Source organism: Rhynchophorus ferrugineus, unplaced genomic scaffold, assembly GCF_030347505.1.
Source record: "Rhynchophorus ferrugineus isolate W39M unplaced genomic scaffold, kcgeb_rfMv2 rfM7, whole genome shotgun sequence".
Taxonomy (NCBI): domain Eukaryota; kingdom Metazoa; phylum Arthropoda; class Insecta; order Coleoptera; family Curculionidae; genus Rhynchophorus; species Rhynchophorus ferrugineus.
This window is the reverse complement of record NW_027472586.1, coordinates 35,843,634-35,860,868: the sequence shown is the minus strand read 5'-3', so window position 1 is coordinate 35,860,868 and position 17,235 is coordinate 35,843,634. Positions and strand designations below refer to the sequence as shown.

Genomic DNA, 17,235 nt, shown 5'->3' with positions numbered 1-17,235 from the left:
ATCCAGACTACAATATATACAAGAGCTGTGGAAAGTGGCTGAAGTAATTATGGTTCTTAGACCAGGAAAGCCACCTTATGAAACAGCGTTATACCAGTCAATATCACTATTGCCGACGATACCCAAATGATTTGAAAAACTTCTATTTAAAATGATAAAAGCAATCATTGAGGAAAAGCGTCTCATTCGATATCACCAATTCGGTTTACAGCATCACAGATGTTATAAAAAATCATCAGAGAAAAACAAAATTTGTTCTGCAGTATTTTTAGATGCTATTCAATCTTTCAATCAAATATGGCATGAAATCATAAGTTTTTAAGGAATTGTTTTCCATGATCAATATTCAAATGTTAGAGTCATATATAATTTACCAACATTTCAGAATGAATAGGAAGAAGTCTATTCTAATTTGAAGAAAATATAATCAGATCTGCTACAGGAATTAGCCAATAGCACATCAATTTTGATGTTCTCTAGTTCCTATATAATGATGGCTTAGTCACAAGATTAATGAGAGTAAAACCATTTGATTTACTTCAGTGAAGTTATTAGTAAAAACAGTTCAAAGAACATAGTTTAAAATGTCTACCGTAGAATAGTGCTTTGTAATTTTAAAACCGTACAAATTAGGATAAAAATAAATAGCTTATTGGTGTTAATTTAATGAATAATAATTAAAAAAAAATTCTTCAGTGCTCCAATAAAATCATGTTAAAATAAAAAAAGCAATACTATAGAATTTAGTTAATAAAATAATGATCACGCATTATCCTTCTACCCACTGAACGTTTTGAGAAAAATGAGAACTCTTTTAAAGTCGTATATTTATTTTATTTATATTTTATTACATTATATTTATTATATAAATATTGAAAGACCGATAATATAGTTTAATAGGTATATATATAAAATATCCTAAATCTACGTACAAAATATATTTATATATTTACACCTTCGAAGCTCTTTCGAAAGGCCACGGGAGGATTTTGCTCTCCGTCTACAGGTTCCGCGTCATCCAAATTGTCGTCCGCGTATCCCTCCACCGTCTTCCTCTTGCAGCACCGGATGAACGCCGTTCGGAAGTACTTACTGGTACGACTCAACAGGAGAACCATCACGACCGGCGCCAAAACGAAGATCCCGCTGGTTATGTCACCGACTATACTTCCATCCTCGAACACTATGTCTTCTAGGTGTGTGCTGAAGCTTAACGTAGCGGAGGAGGTAATGGTAGATGGCAGAACCATGAGGAAATAGACGCAGGGCACCGTGAGACGGTACTCGGCCTTGGGATCTACGGTCGGCGGCGGGTTACACTTCCTGACTACGAACAGCACCAACAACACCACGAAACAGACGAAATACGACACGGCCTTGCACATGAACTGGAGGAAAGTCAGAGCCGGTAGGTCTACGGTGAAGGACGCGAAGGAAGTCACCAGCGTCTCGGGCAGCGCCAACAGCAGGCATATCGGCACTCCGCTCTTGAAGAGCCTGGGGTGGTTCTCGTAGTAGTTGGGGCGGTACTGGCTGACGGCCCAATCCACCGCGATGAACGTCAGGATAAGGTACACCACGCCCAGGCAGATGTAGTCGACGTTTTTCAGGAAGAAGACTCCGACGTGGTGGACTCCGTAGGAGAGTAGGGTGACGGTGATGTAGAGTGTGGTGCCCAGGAGGCTATAGCACAGGTGGCACCAAGCTACCGATCGGAATAGCAGGTTGGCGTTGGTTTGGATGGTCTTGAATTTGCTGATAATGACGATGAGGTAGATATCGGCGGCTATGGCCAGCAGGAAACACAGTCCCAAGATTACTTTGAAAACTACGTACATGTCGTAGTACGCCGAGTAAGCGGATTGGCCACGATCATCCTCGCTTGCGTTCATGGTTAAAGAGTAACACTAACACTAATGAGCGACGCCACGTCCAAGAGCGCACTAATAATAATCACATTCTCTAGATATTCACAATTTAATCGGTTAAGCTTCGAATGCTGACCGTCCCCGCGCAATCTGCGACTCGGGATGTGGCCGGATCGACTGTTTGTTTTCGTTGTCTTGCAACAATTTCGCCGAAAAACGCGCAGTCGGTTTCCATCGAAAACCAGTTGGCCTACACGGCTCGCCGATTGGAATGATCGGAACGGATGCGATTAAGCCGTTGCAGGAATTTCCTGTTGTTCCGAACGCGTTTTCTGCTTTCTAGTTTGTTTTGACGCTAAGAGATATTTGATTGTAAGAGCGAGTTTTATTTGTTTATATTTTCTCGATATTTTTTTTCCTTAAACACATGTACCATTCAAGGAAATCAATCATAAATCGTTCGGAATATTTATTGGTATTTAGAATTCCACCCGGTAGTGCGATATTTTAGACCCTTTAATATTTGACTCGATTATATTTTTTCTAAGGTTTGACCGAAAATGTTAAGGACATAGACGGGATTGCCGCTTCTTTCCAGTTGTAGAGTTTGACGCCTTTGCGAATATTTCGTAATTACCATAAATGGCAACATTGTTGATGTTTATTCGGGGGCTGTATTTTCCAGATGTGATATCTTAACAAGTCCGAGGAACATAACATACTCTAAACTACTAGGAATGATGGAATTGGCGCATACGTATAATTTGATATATTTCTTCTCCCACTTTCAGAGTATTATAACAGGTCTGACACATAGATGGCGCTACTAGAATTAAATCCTTATGTTTTTCGTTAGATTCAAAAGATCAATCATCAAGGATTCATACGCTAAGTTTAGACGTGGTGAAATGAGCACCGAAGACGGTGAACGCAGTGGACGCCCAAAGAGGTTGTTACCCACGAAAACATTTAAAAAATCAAAATGATTTTGAATGACCGTAAATTGTAATTTCATGAAATAGCAGACACTCTAAAGAGTGGGTATGAGAAAGCTCTGTGCAAAGTGGGTGCCGCGCAGACCCACTTTTAACCAAAAACAACGAGTTGATGTTTCGGAGCAGTGTTTGAAAATGATCAAGCGTAATAAACCCGAGTTTTGCGTCGATATATGATAATGGATGAAACACGGCTCCATCATTTCACTCCGAAGTCCAATCGACAGTCATCCGAGTGGACTGCAAACGATGAACCCGCTCCAAAGTGTGGGAAAACGCAACAATCGGCTAGCAAGTTTATGGCGTCTGTAATTTAGGATGCGCATGTAATAATTTCTGAAGGACTAAGAATAGCGACTATTATATAGCGTTATTGGACCATTTGAAGGACCAAATCGCCGAAAAACGGCCGCATTTGAAGAAAAAGAAAGTGATGCTTCACCAAGACAATGCACCGTGTCACAAGTCAGTGAAAACTATGATAAAATCTATGAATTGGGCTTCGAATTGCTTCCTCATTCACCGTATTCTCCAGATCTGCCTCCCAGCGACTATTTCCTGTTCTGAGATCTCGAAAGGATGCTCGCTGGGGAGAAATTTTCGTCGAATGAAGAGGTGATCGCCGAAACTGAGGCCTGTTTTGAAGCAAAAGGCAAATCGCATTACAAAAATGGAATCGAAAAGTTGGAGAGTCGCTATAATCAGTGTATCACCATTGAAGGGAATTATGTTGAATAAAAAAAATAATTGTGTAAGAAAATGTGTTTTACTATGGTAGGCCGGAGACTTTTCAATTGACCTGTTAGACCAGTTTAAAATATAGAACATTTATATTTTGTGATACATTGACATGTTTATAACAATAATAATAAAATTGTTGTGTTATGCTTAGTATTTTAACGTGCTTTAATTTTAAAATAGTTGTTTTAAAGTTTTATAACATTAAAATATCCAGTCAGTATCAATTTTGTTTATAATGAGAAAATTGACCGCCAAACTTTTTGGACATGAAATAGAAGTTAACATATGCCAACATTTCAACCCGATATAGCTGCAGATTTCAATACGATAACAAGAAGCAAAGAAGAAAATGATTCTTTTTGGTTCAAATAAAAAAGTTGTAGTGGGTATGACAGAAATAACATACAATTATACTAGAAGTAATATAAAAGGTAATTCTAACTTTATACACATTTTGTTAGTAATTATCCATGCATTCGTTTTAGGTTAGTAGATGTACAGTACGTCAATTAAAAGATCAGTTCGGTAGTCGATTCATTACTGGGGTTTGTCCATTAAAAATTGTAGCAAAAAATTATGGTAACTGATAAAAACTAACATCTGCTTCAATCATGATGTATTTTAGCACAATTAAATAACACTTTAATTAACAATTTAATTTTTCTCTTATAGGTGAAGTCGCTTGTAGTCGTTGGGGCAAAACTGATAAAAGTTAAACAGAAAAAATTAGCTAGGATTTTGCAGGATGCAAGAATAACGGAGAAAAATACTTTGAAAACATCAAATTTACCAGTAAGAGTTGAGTTGACCTGAATCGAATAAACGAAACATATTACATTAAACATCAATGATACCCTAACGGTCTAATAACTACCACTATAAAGGTGGAGGAGTGAAACAAACAAGGAAAATAAGAATATATTTTTATAAAAGAGCATAGGTAAATAATTATTGTTTTGTAAAATTAATGAGTACGATGGTGTGCAAGATGAAGATTCTGCTTTGAGATAGATAAATTACATATACAAATGTGGTTACTGGACTTTACCAATTATTCATTTTGCCATTTGTTGTGTAAGTAGTTATTGTGTCATTTATTTTGATCCCTGTTTTTCGTTTAATTAAGATGGTAGATTGTTTTATTAAATATATATAAGTGTATATAAGTCTCCTTTTGCCAACTATGGGTTTATCTGGACTGGACCTATTAAACGTCTGCTCCGAATCACGGTCCTCGACATTAAGCCTACCGACTGACGAGTGACCAACGAGAAAATCATCCCTGAATACATCCGGTCTTACCCAGCCTGGTTACTGGCGTGACTGGGATCATTTTCCTTGTCGGATCTTACACTCTTGCCTAGGACAATCACAAATATTAAACAATCACAACATAAATTTCCGACCATGTTCCAGCAGGATTCGAACCCGTGGCTATTGCAACAGTAGGACTATCCTGTTGCCTTAACCACTTCTTAAGGTTAGCCCTACACCATTTTTATTTGTTTAATATATTAAATTGTTTTACTTTAATATCATTTTCATTTCATGTCCGAATTTAAAGTTGCCCTTACGCTCTGAACGCCATCTGCTTCGAACTAGATAAAGACAAAAATTCTGCAAAATCGGTTCGATCTAATTTAGAAAATATTCCATATTTTTAATTCCATTTCAATCGATGGTCAGTTTAATACTGACCAGAGAGAGATAGTGGAATTTTTAAAACACCGATTTCGTCATATCTACAAAGGAAATAAGTATTAACCGCAATTATAAATACAATTTGTATATAAATTATGAATGCGTCTTGCAATATATGATGATGGTTGTGTATCTACAGATAATAGACGAACTATTCTATTCCTCTAAGTTTGGAAAGGGTGTATTGACTATTGACTTATTTGAAAAATTACTTTAGGACTATTTTACGTATTTACTTTTACCCGAGTAAATATTATTTCTGCAAAAAAAAGATTTGAGAGGAAAACTGATGTTTGAAGTAATATAATTTTAATTGTGTGCTAAAATGCTCCAAAGCACTGTGTTTTTTTGTCATATTTTAGGTCTCTTTTTTACCAACGAGGGTTTAACTGGACTGAGCCTACTGTTTAACGTCGGCTCCGAACCGCCTTCCTCTGCATTAAGCCTACCCCGACTGGCCAGTACCCAACTTAGAACATCACACACATATCACCGGTCTTACCCAGCCTGGTTACTGGCGTGACTGGGATGGATTTTCGCTTTTACCGATAAAGAGATTTACAATAACAATCACAAACATAAAGTACATTCATGTCCTGGCAGGATTCGAACCCGCGACTATCGTAAGGTCGGTAACGAAGCCGGTAAATTATGATGTTTCGTAATAGGTTTGGTAGCCCTTAGCGTCATTTTATGTGGTTACAAGTCATTATTTTAATAATTTTTTGGTATAATTATGTATTCGAATGCGTATCGATGGTGTTTGATTATTTAATGTAATAATATATCAGTAGAAATTGCAAAGAAATAGTTTATTTTTACCCAAGGCAGAAAAATGTTTGAGGAATGTGACTAAGTAATGCAAGGCGATATAGCTTCAGTATCGGCAATTTATTTCTGTGAAAACCATTTTTATGTAAGCATATTCTATTTTTACTTACTTTTATTAATGTCTTATAAACGTTATATCAAGATAAATAATTTTTTACTATCTACTGTTTCAGTCGTGTCTTTTAGTTGCTATTTTTGGTTCTACTAGTTCCATTCGACTGATTTTTACACTCTGGCTTTGTCGTTGTAGTCGCGACCTTGACAAAAATGTACCCAATTTTTACTTACATTTTACATTTTACTTTTTTGGTAGTTTGATAGTATATACAATATATTGTATATTAATATAGCAGCATTTTGGAACGATATTTTTCAAAATTGTTAATATAATAGGGTAAAAAGAGTAAAATTGTGAATGATATATAGTAAAATACTTTTGACTGATTTTATGACAATAATAGGTAGTATTTCGGTTACTCTCTCGATTTTTGTTAAAAATATTTCTGTTCCATAATAAATAAAGCATTTGCTTTATTTAAAAAAGATCTAGTACCTATTGTGCGATCATTTTTAATTATGTCATAAATTTGTTTTTTTTTCTCTGATTAGGTATAGGCTTAATTTTTAATTAGTATTTATGGTTATCTTACATCTTTAGTTTTTGTTTCAGTTTTATTGTATTGTCTATATTTATTATAGTATGTTATTTGGAAATAGCAATTAACATATTAAAATACGATAAAACATTTGTGGGGTATTATTCCATTCCATAGAAAAATTCCATTCCTTTTTATAGGTCCGTAATTATATTTTGGATTGAAAATCTTCTTTCGTGTTTCAACGAAATCTTGGATAACATAGCAAATCCATTTGATTACCAGGTCATCGCGCAGTTCTTCGTTGGTTACATAGCGATAGGCAGTGGTAATTAATCGAATAATTTTGTTTTGAGAGCGTTGGATGACTAGTTGATTAGAATTTTTAGTGCAACCCCGTATTTGTACCAAATTGGCTTTATGATTGTCTTATAAATCAACTTCTTTGATTTTAGATCAAGCTGAGAGTATCTTTCCACTAACTAGTATAGTTAGGTTAGGTTCTAATGTGCTTTTTGTTTAACATGATGCTATTTTCAACGAATGATGTATCTTTTGAGGTTATTCACGAATCCATCCATTTCTTTGGTATCTTCATAAGAAGTGAAGCACTGCTCAGACATGTCTCGACTCGTATGTCGGATCAAGTAGTAATCAGAAGGAGCAATGTTTGGGAAATAGGGTGGGTGGATAAGACTTCCCATTTTAATGTTTCCAAGGATGTATATCCATGTGGTCGAGCGTTGTTATGCTAAAGAATAACATTGTTGTGTCAAACGCATCAACTGTATCCGATAGTTATCCCCATTGATGCTTTCATTACGATTTAGAAGCTCATAGCATGTAACAATAAAGCTAACTCCATCAAAAACAGATTACTAGTTTGGAGCTATTAATATTCTGCTTCTTCATTGATGTTAATGCATGACCAGGTGGTCTCCATGATGTTTTTTGCCTTATATTATCGTAGTGGATCTACTTTTATCACCAGAAACGCTAAGATACGAAAAACCTTTCCGATTTTACGGTTGAAGCAGAATTTCATAGATGACCAAACGCTTTGCCATACCTCTTATCACGAAATATCTAAGCTTTGGATCATTCCCATGTTTTTAATGCAACTGGAAATGGTATCTTGTGTTACTCCTAAAAATTCTGAATATTTTCTTGTGTTTTATACATCACATAGTTCATGAATCGAGAAAAATTGAAACATTGAAGACATTTTTGGAAATATTTGTATAATATCTGTTATTCTAATTACTCGCTAACAGTAATTAGTGATTCTTGTTTATGTTTTGAATATTATCTAATTTCTGTGTTGTTAATTACGTTTTACTTCCTCGTTAAAAAGTAATGAGAACCCCTTTAACGTCAGATTTAAATAGAATTGACATTACTGGATGCACATGAAATTAGATAACATAACAAACCTTTGTTTGATAAAAATATATTTTCAAGCAATTGGAAATGGTATCTCGTGTTACTCCTAAAAATTCTGCATATTTTCTTGAGTTTTACACGGATTATCGTGGACCTTCAAATAATCTTGTTCAAATTTGTTCGCCTGTTCAGAACGCTCCTTGTTTTCGCTGTCACAATCATCACTGTCAGAGTTTTTATTGAAAATATTTTTATTTTATTGTACTTGTACTAAATATTACTGTGGGATTTATAATTAAAATCTCTAAAATTAGAAATTATAAATGAAATTAAATTAAAAATTAAAATAAATTAAATTATTCAAGATTAAATGTATGGAATGTATAAAAACGGTGAGTAGTTTTTTCAATATAAATATAATTTAATACAATTAATTCAGAGGAAACAATTAGTTTGGAAAAAATCCATAGTAAACTTATCACCTCAAACTCTGTTAGGAAGCATATGATTTTAATAGTATACAGATAATCCATGAAGAGAATTGAAGTTTCCAGTTTCCACTGAAGGTTTTAAAAAGGTAAGCTGGAATTGCCTTAAACCCAAAAAAGGTCCCGACAAGTTGTTGGCAAAGGCTATAATTGTAAAATTTTGAAGATAATATGTTAAAGACCTGAAAAAAGATACACAGTTGGTTAAATAATATGGCCAACGAGTGTAACGTCTTCCTCGTTGTTATTCCTCCATATTCAATCAAATCGATTTTTTATGAGATGTGGCAAATAACTCCAATAGACATACAGGTTGAAAAGGATGTACAGGCAAGAACTGAAGCATTCGACGGACATAACAGCATTCGGTTTGGATGAACTCCATCAGACATACCAAAAAGAAATTGGCAAATGATGGAATTGTGAACTAGTGTTAAATTGGCAAATGGCCTTAGTGATTGACTAAGAATATGACAGTGAGTGAATGAAACTTTCTGTTTGCGGGATTGTTATTCAATGCCGATAATACCAAGACAGGGTGATGAGAGTGGAAACAATTAAAGCTGAGTATATAATTAATATAGGATAACTGGAGAACATCGTGCGAAAGATTTATGTGAATAGATATGTGTGCAGATGTTCACAATATATATATGTATATATATATATATATATATATATATATATATATATATATATATATATATAAGCATTAGTTAAAATGTATGGGGAGAGAATGAATACTAACTGTTTTACAGATTTGGCAAATGCATTAGGGAGAATGAAGTCTAATTTTATCAAGAAAAATTTACACAGATGGTAATAGAAGATACTAAGGAGAAATTTGAGTGATACCATAATGTTTTGACAAGTAAACACAGCAACAAATGAAACAAGAACTAAGAATAAAATGGTAAATATGTTCCCTATTAGGTGGATTAAACCTCTAGGGGATACCATAAATGATTTCGAAAATATTTCAATGTAAATATAATATAATAACTCTAAGCTACAAACTATTGTGGCTGTTTAATTAACTGTAGTTTAAGTCCATCGATAATATATGCATTAAATGTAATATAATGTTAAAAAAAATTACATTTTTGTTTCATTATTTTATTTATATTAGAAAGTCATTATATAGCGAAGCTAAAATAAACTAAAATGGGTAAAATGTCAACGTTAAATGCTGCAATATTGCACTGTTTTGACGTCATTAATTGAGATGTCGTGACTTTACTGGTACTTTGGATAGAATTATGATAGAGCTATCCGTTGTCGATGCTTCGTAGGATGTCTCTTATGAAGTGATTTAACCCTGTATCCCTATAGAACCCATAACGAGTGTGATTCAAAATGTTTGTGTTAATTACTTTAAAAGAGTGTTAGAGCACTATTGGTCCAGGTCTCGTAAGCTTAGATCTAGCATTATTCGTTTATTATGTTATACATTACATTAAGTAGCTTTTGAACCATTTATTTTTAAACATTCATTAACTTTCTGAATTAAACTAAATTCTAATTAAACATTCTAAACATTCATTATTCCAATATTGTTCATTTCAGAGCGATGCATTTCCTATGACGAAGACTAGATGCTGATACATTTGGCGACATAAAATCTGTGATAAAACATATAAAATGCGTCATAAGAACATATCTGTCACTGTAAAACCGCGATTAATGAATCTGTTTATTTCGATTTGTTGTAAATAAGTTCATGAATCGAGAAACGTTGAATCATTGAAGACATTTTTGGAAATGTTTGTTTAATATCTGTTATTCTAACTAGTCGCTAACAGTAATTAGTGATTCTTGTTTCTGTTTTGTATGTTATCTAATTTCTGTGTTGTTAGTTACATTTTTCTTCGTCGTTAAAAACTAATGGGAACGCCATTAACGTCAAATTTAAATAGAATTGTCATTACTGGATACACATGAAATTATATAACACAACAAAACTTGTTAGATATAAATATTAGTAAATATAATGTCGACTCCAAGCGCCTTCGCCAAAATATATAATATTTTTAAGAATTATTTTAACATGTAACTACATGAAATAACAGTTTTCTATTTAATATAATTGAGTTGTTCAGTGTACACAGATACTAATCATGAAACGCATAAAATTGTATTCTCAACAATCATTAATTTTATAATTCCATCTTTTCCTAATATTCGGTTTTGTTAAGACGATTTTGATATTAATGGCCACTTCTCTGAAGGTGAAAAGATGGAACAAAGGCGAAAAACAGAATGCCTTTTTATATGAGAGTATAGATAAATGAATTTGAAATGAATTGAATTTTTTAATTGTTTTTTAAAATGAATTAATTAAAATTAATTAATTATTAATTATTTATTATTAATTTAAATGATTTTTTTAAAAGATATTTTGACTGGAGACTTCTTTCAGCTAAGAACTACGATCATTCATTCATTTTAGGGTAGTAAATGTATAATGTGTCAAACAAAATCTGGAGGTAACAAGTCAATTGAAGAGTGCCCGGCCTACCATAGTAAAAACACATTTTTTTGACAAATTTAGTGTTTTTTTATTCAACATAGTTCCCTTCAAGGGTGATTATACCGACCGTCCAACTTTTCGATACCACTTTTTAGTACGATTTGTCCTTTGCTTCAAAATAAGCCTCAGTTTCGTCAATTACCTCTTCATTCGACGAAAATTTCTTCTTAACGAGCATATTTTTGTGATCTGAGAACAGGGAACAGTCGCTGGGGGTCAGATCTGGAGAATATGGTGGTTGAGAAAGCAATTCGTGGATTTTTGCAATCGTTTTCATTGACTTGTGACACGCTGCATTGTCTTGGTGAAGCAGAACTTTCTTTTTCTTCAAATTCGGCCGTTTTTTGGGTATTTCATCCTTCAAACGGTCCAATAACGGTATGTAATAGTCGCTGTTGATGGTCCTTTCCTTTTCAAGTTAGTCAATGAAAATTGTTCAAAAATAACCCAAAATACAGACCTCATAACCTTGCCAACCGACTGTTGCGTTTTCCCACGCTTTGGAGCAGGTTCATTGTTTGCAGACCCCTCGGATGACTGTCGATTTGACTTCGGAGTGAAATGATGGAGCCATGTTTCATCCATTGTCACATATCGACGCAAAAACTCGGGTCTATTACGCTTTATCATCTTCAAACACTGCTCCGAATCATCAATTTGTCGTTGCTTTTGGTCAAAAGTGAGCTCGCGCGGCACTCACTTTGCACAGAGTTTTCTCATACCCAAATGTTCGCGAATAATATGATGCACACATACAGTTGATATCTTTAGAGTGCTTGATATTTCATTCAATTTCAATTTGCGGTCATTCAAAATCATTTTGTGGATTTTTTAAATGTTTTCGTCGGTAACAACCTCTTTTGGGCGTCCACTGCGTTCACCGTTTGCGATGCTCGTTTCACCCCGTCTAAACTTAGCATACCAATCCTCGATGGTTGATTTTCGTGGCGTAGTATCCGGAAACTCGGCATCAAGCCAAGTTTTTGTTTAAACTGTATTTTTTCCCTTCAAAAAGCAATATTTTATCTACACGCGGAATTCCTTTTTATCAATTTTTTTCACAATCACAAAAGTTGCTTCACTCAAAATACTATAATGCACAAACTAATGATCCGACAGCTGTCAAATTTATACACCCATCTTTTGAGAGTTAGGGCTAACGAAAAACATATGGATTTAATTCTAGTAGCGCCATCTATATGTCAGGCTGGGGACTTTTCAATTGACCTGTTAGTCCATTCATTAATGACGTTTGTCCATTAAAAATAGTAGCAAAAATTGAAAATGATCTTCTACATGTAAGGTATACTATAAATATCATGAGAAACTCTGGGTAGATTGTTGAAAAATTATCACCGCAACAACAGTAAAGATGCAAATTCGGTTTATATTCAACCGGTGGACAGTTTATTGCATTAATCTCATATTTCGGGTGAAAGAGCAGCTAAAACGATAAACGCGCTAATAACCATTTGAATAATGGCGTTATTTTATAAACCGTGTCTGTTTTATGCCGTGTGACTCAAACGTCGAAAGTGTTTAATAGTGAGTGCGCGTTTATTTTACGCGTTTACCAACAAAAATGGCTGACTTTTTAATGGATTTCGATGATTATACCACCACCACGCCGTCCATCAACGATTCCCATAAACAAACATCGAACTGTATAGCTGTGGATTACTCTATCGACTGGTTGCTATTCATGGTAGTCACCGGATCGATATTGGCAGAGATCTACACCATCATCACCATCAAGAAGAATAAGTCGCTCCAAACTTACCAGAACTTATTGATTCTGAAGATTGTCTGGTCTCATCTCGGTTACAACGTGCTAGGAGAAGTGCTCATTCTTCTCGTTACCTTGTTAGCGGAGAGTGTGAAAAGCGAAGGATATTGTTTCCTACGAAACTTAGACTTTCTCTGCTTAGACATGACGTACTACTTGATAACGATGCTCGCTCTCGACTGGTTCGTCACCCAATACCATCCGAACTTCTACCAGAACCATCTGGTGGCGTTCCGGAGATGGGGATTGTGGATGTGCTGTCTTGTCCTTCTACCGGAAGCGCTGCTAACGTCAGTGTATTGTTTCGCCGCAACCAGCACCGTAGGGAAAGTTCGGCACGTTTTCCAGAAAGTGTCGTTCTTTCTTTGCTTCGTCAGTGTGATGGTCATGCTCATCAAGAAGAGAAGACGTCCTTTATCGATGGAATCACGCAAGTACCAGTACTGTTTCACCGTGTCATGGGCGTTCTTGATGATGTGTCTGCCGATGAATATCTATTACGTCTTGATGGAATTGTATCTTTACGCGTACCGGACCGTGTTTCATCCAGCGTTGATTATCTTGAATGATATTACAGTGGCTATATCATTATCGGCGCCTTTGGTGATGGTATATGTTCTCTGCAAATTCAACAAACATTTTAAGGTCGCTTATACCGGATGTTGTAAAAAGAAAAGAGCAGAGACCTGCATCAGCGATAACCTAGAGAATGGAAACGCTGACGTTAGGCAAGAACGTAACGTTGTGTTGTACAGCGTGGATATTGATCAATAAGGAAGTACTTTTATGTCCATATAACCGTCTATAAACATTAAAATATAAAGATATTTATGCAGTTTCTAGTTATTTCTTCCCAAACTTCTTTTCAACTATTAATAATGGGTACTCTTCCCTTCACTTTTCAATCACAGTGTTTCATGTTTTTCAAGAAAAACTTGAAAATTGAGGACAACATTTGATGGATGACCTTTTGATAATTTTTTAGTAAAACGACAACTTGGTTATTGTGGAACTGTGTAACACTGAACTAAAGGGTTTTTCACAATCTTCTTTTGAAACCAATTTTATGCCCTTAATAAGTTTTGTAAACGTTGGAACAAAAAGTCTGGCCGAAATTTTTCCTGAGTGACCAAAGATGTATATGACTCAGTTATTGCGTTAACGTAATTATTATTAATATAATTAATTATGTTATTGTGTTTACAGTTATTATCTAGGAAGCGCAAATGTCATACGTATTAAAGAAATTGCGACATAAATTGTATTTGTACAAGAATATAATAAAACACACAATTTTTTTAAACAAGAAACATTTTTGGTTTATCGAAGAATGAACTATTATTACATATTAGAATTTAATTTATCCATTAGTTTATTTGCTTGTTTTAGATGAGAGTTTATTAAGTTTTGTTTTAGAATTGTCATCGAATAGGTTAAACATCAGACGCAACTAAATCAGGCTAATCGAGCGGTTGTGGAATATTGTTAGTGATGTATTGGTGAAAATGAAAAGTAACAATGTAAACAACTGCGAAACATAACTACTAAATTCGAACGTTTAAGCAATTATGGAAATACCAGGTGCCGGTAATTACATTCTCGTTTTTGTCTACACATATTTACAAATCCAAAATAACAGCATTATTTATTTAAATATATATATATATATATATATATATATATATATATATATATATATATATATATATATATATATATATATATATATATATATATATATATATGTATATATCTTAAATATATTATATCCTAATTCTTTGAAAATGTCGAGTTTTGTCTTCGAAAACGTGCATTTGTGGCCTGCCTTACTTGTTTCATCAAAAGAGAATATCTACTGAAGGTCATTGTTTGCTGATAGAGACTTATAGTGCGCATGCTCTTCTAACCATAACAGCATGTAAAACATGGTTTCTACAATGCAAATGTGATGATTTCAATATTCACGACAAGCAATATGGGGAGTTATTGAATGAATCCTAACACAAACTGAAAAACGCTTGGCAGAAACATTTAATGTTAGCTGACTCTCAATTTGTGAAAGACTACAAGCCAAGTAATTATAATATTAAAAAATCGTCAGCGAAAAGTTGCTTCAGAACTATGAAAGGAAGTCATATCTGCATCGAAAAGATATTTTCGAAAGTAAACATTGATAAATTTAAGGGAACCTCTTATGAGCATCTATATCAAGCATATTTTTTGCTTTTTAGACTATATGATTATGGACTCAAATGTGGAATAGCCTTGCTTACTCAAGGTGCAGTTCTTAATTGTAATTTAAATAGTGTGTCTTTACTAAAGCCTAATCGATAATCTATATCATTTTCAACCTATCGAAAAGGACAATATGGCTATAAATGTAACATTAGAACTAGCAATTGTTCAGTTTATATTAGAATCTTCAAATAAACATATAGAAATAAGTAAATATATAGTATTTTTAAATGCAGAGGTTCAAAAACTAAAAATTACAACATGTGTGTCTTGTAGAATTATTTTGAAACAGTGAGTCTATGCCTTCAACTTCATGCACATTGGAATCAAACAGTACAACACCAAAAAGACTAAGAACTATATATGTGGAACTGTATATGTGGTAACAAGTCAAGCAAAAATTGTTGTATATACCTTTATCATTCTGCTGTTATATTATATTATCTAAATGTTATTTAACGGTACCAGGAACCTCTTTTAATTCGTTTGTGCATGAAGCTATGTCTAGACTTTTTGATTAAGGCAAAAGTGAAAAAATTTACATGACTACATACAATACGGATAGTGTCCGATTAAGTACCTACAAAAGCATATAGAAAATATTAAATATTAAAAAAAAAATTAAGGGACTTCAAAAAATAAATAAGGAACTCACTGAAAAGTAAAAAATAATCAAACTTAGATTTTTAACACAAAAAAAAACGTTTTAAAATAAAATATGTATATAATAAACGTTGCAATAACTAAATAAAAATAAAGAAAAATCTTATTTAATCTATCTACTACACGTATTTTATAATCTACTATATACACACAATTTAATTATTACTTACTTAATACCTTCCTAAACTTATTTATCTATTTACAATACTATTTATTTTAAAAGGTTTTTCTGTGTGTTAAAAATATAAGTTTGATTGTTTTTTACTTTTTAGTGAGTTCCTTATTTATTTTTTGAGGTTGATTCAATTTTTTTATGTTTAATTTTAATTTTTTAATTGTTAAATATTTACTCAATAATATGCAGTTATTTTATTAAGTATTACATTGGGTAAGTCAAGTAAAAGTGCAGCCCGTATGAGCAAAAGTAGGAATAAAGAAACAATTATTGAAAATAAAGAAGGATTAGAGGTGACTTGAGAAATGTTCTAACCAAACTAGAACAACAAAAGTTTTACCCCTGCCGGGAATCGAACTGGTGATCTCCGTGGGTGAGCTGAACGCTATGACCACTACACTACAGAGGTACTTGCCTGCAATGTTTTTATGGCTCCCCATTTGATAAGCTGGTACTTATATTAATCAAACTGAACGGCACTTGCACTGAACGACTTTGGTAAGCAAACATTTACTAAAAACTCCTCAAAAATCCCTAAAGGATATAGAGGTCCGATTACCGCTTTCATCATAAGCTTACCAAAATAACTTCAAAGTATACAATTAGTTGTCTACATAATACGTCCACATAATATTTAAAGAAATATTCTCTAACTCACAAATATATGATTTTTTTGGACAAAAATATGTAAAAACACTGTACGTGCCTTTGCAATTGACGGACAGCTCGGTGAACGTACATTAAAAAATTGTATATTGTATTTTTAAGTATATATTGGACAAATTATTTTTTAATTTATAGATTGTTAGCTTCCAATATTTAAGGCAATAACAATGAACACTTGTCAGATTAAGTGATGTTTTACACAAATGTTAACCAGTATTTAAATAGAATATTTTATTGAAATTCTATTTTTTAATTTCCCCTAGTAATGAAAATGCTATCTAATTTCCCCCTGTACTAAAAAAAAACGTTTGGTACTCTCTCAGGCGATTTGGATGGATAAGACTTTATAATAGCAATAACTTTATAGATGGGAGATTGCGCATTCTAAACATTTCTAATCTGTGATCATAAACGCTTCGGAAAATATGACTTTGCGACAATTTTTTTCAATATTTGTCAATACGAAGTGTTATATTTAAAGGAAAAACTACTTCAATCGACGAGCAGTGTATTACGACAGTCTAGTTTTAACAGTAAAAGAAGCGAAATCAAAAGATAACCGCATTGCCGGCGATTA

The 17,235-nt window shown here is 33.6% G+C and overlaps 1 protein-coding gene across 6 annotated transcripts in view; it reads right to left on the bottom strand.

Annotated features, from left to right (window-relative positions):
- AstC-R2 (Allatostatin C receptor 2) overlaps positions 1 to 17,235 on the bottom strand; it is a 471,654-nt gene that overhangs the window by 29,051 nt on the left and 425,368 nt on the right. The window lies entirely within an intron of this gene.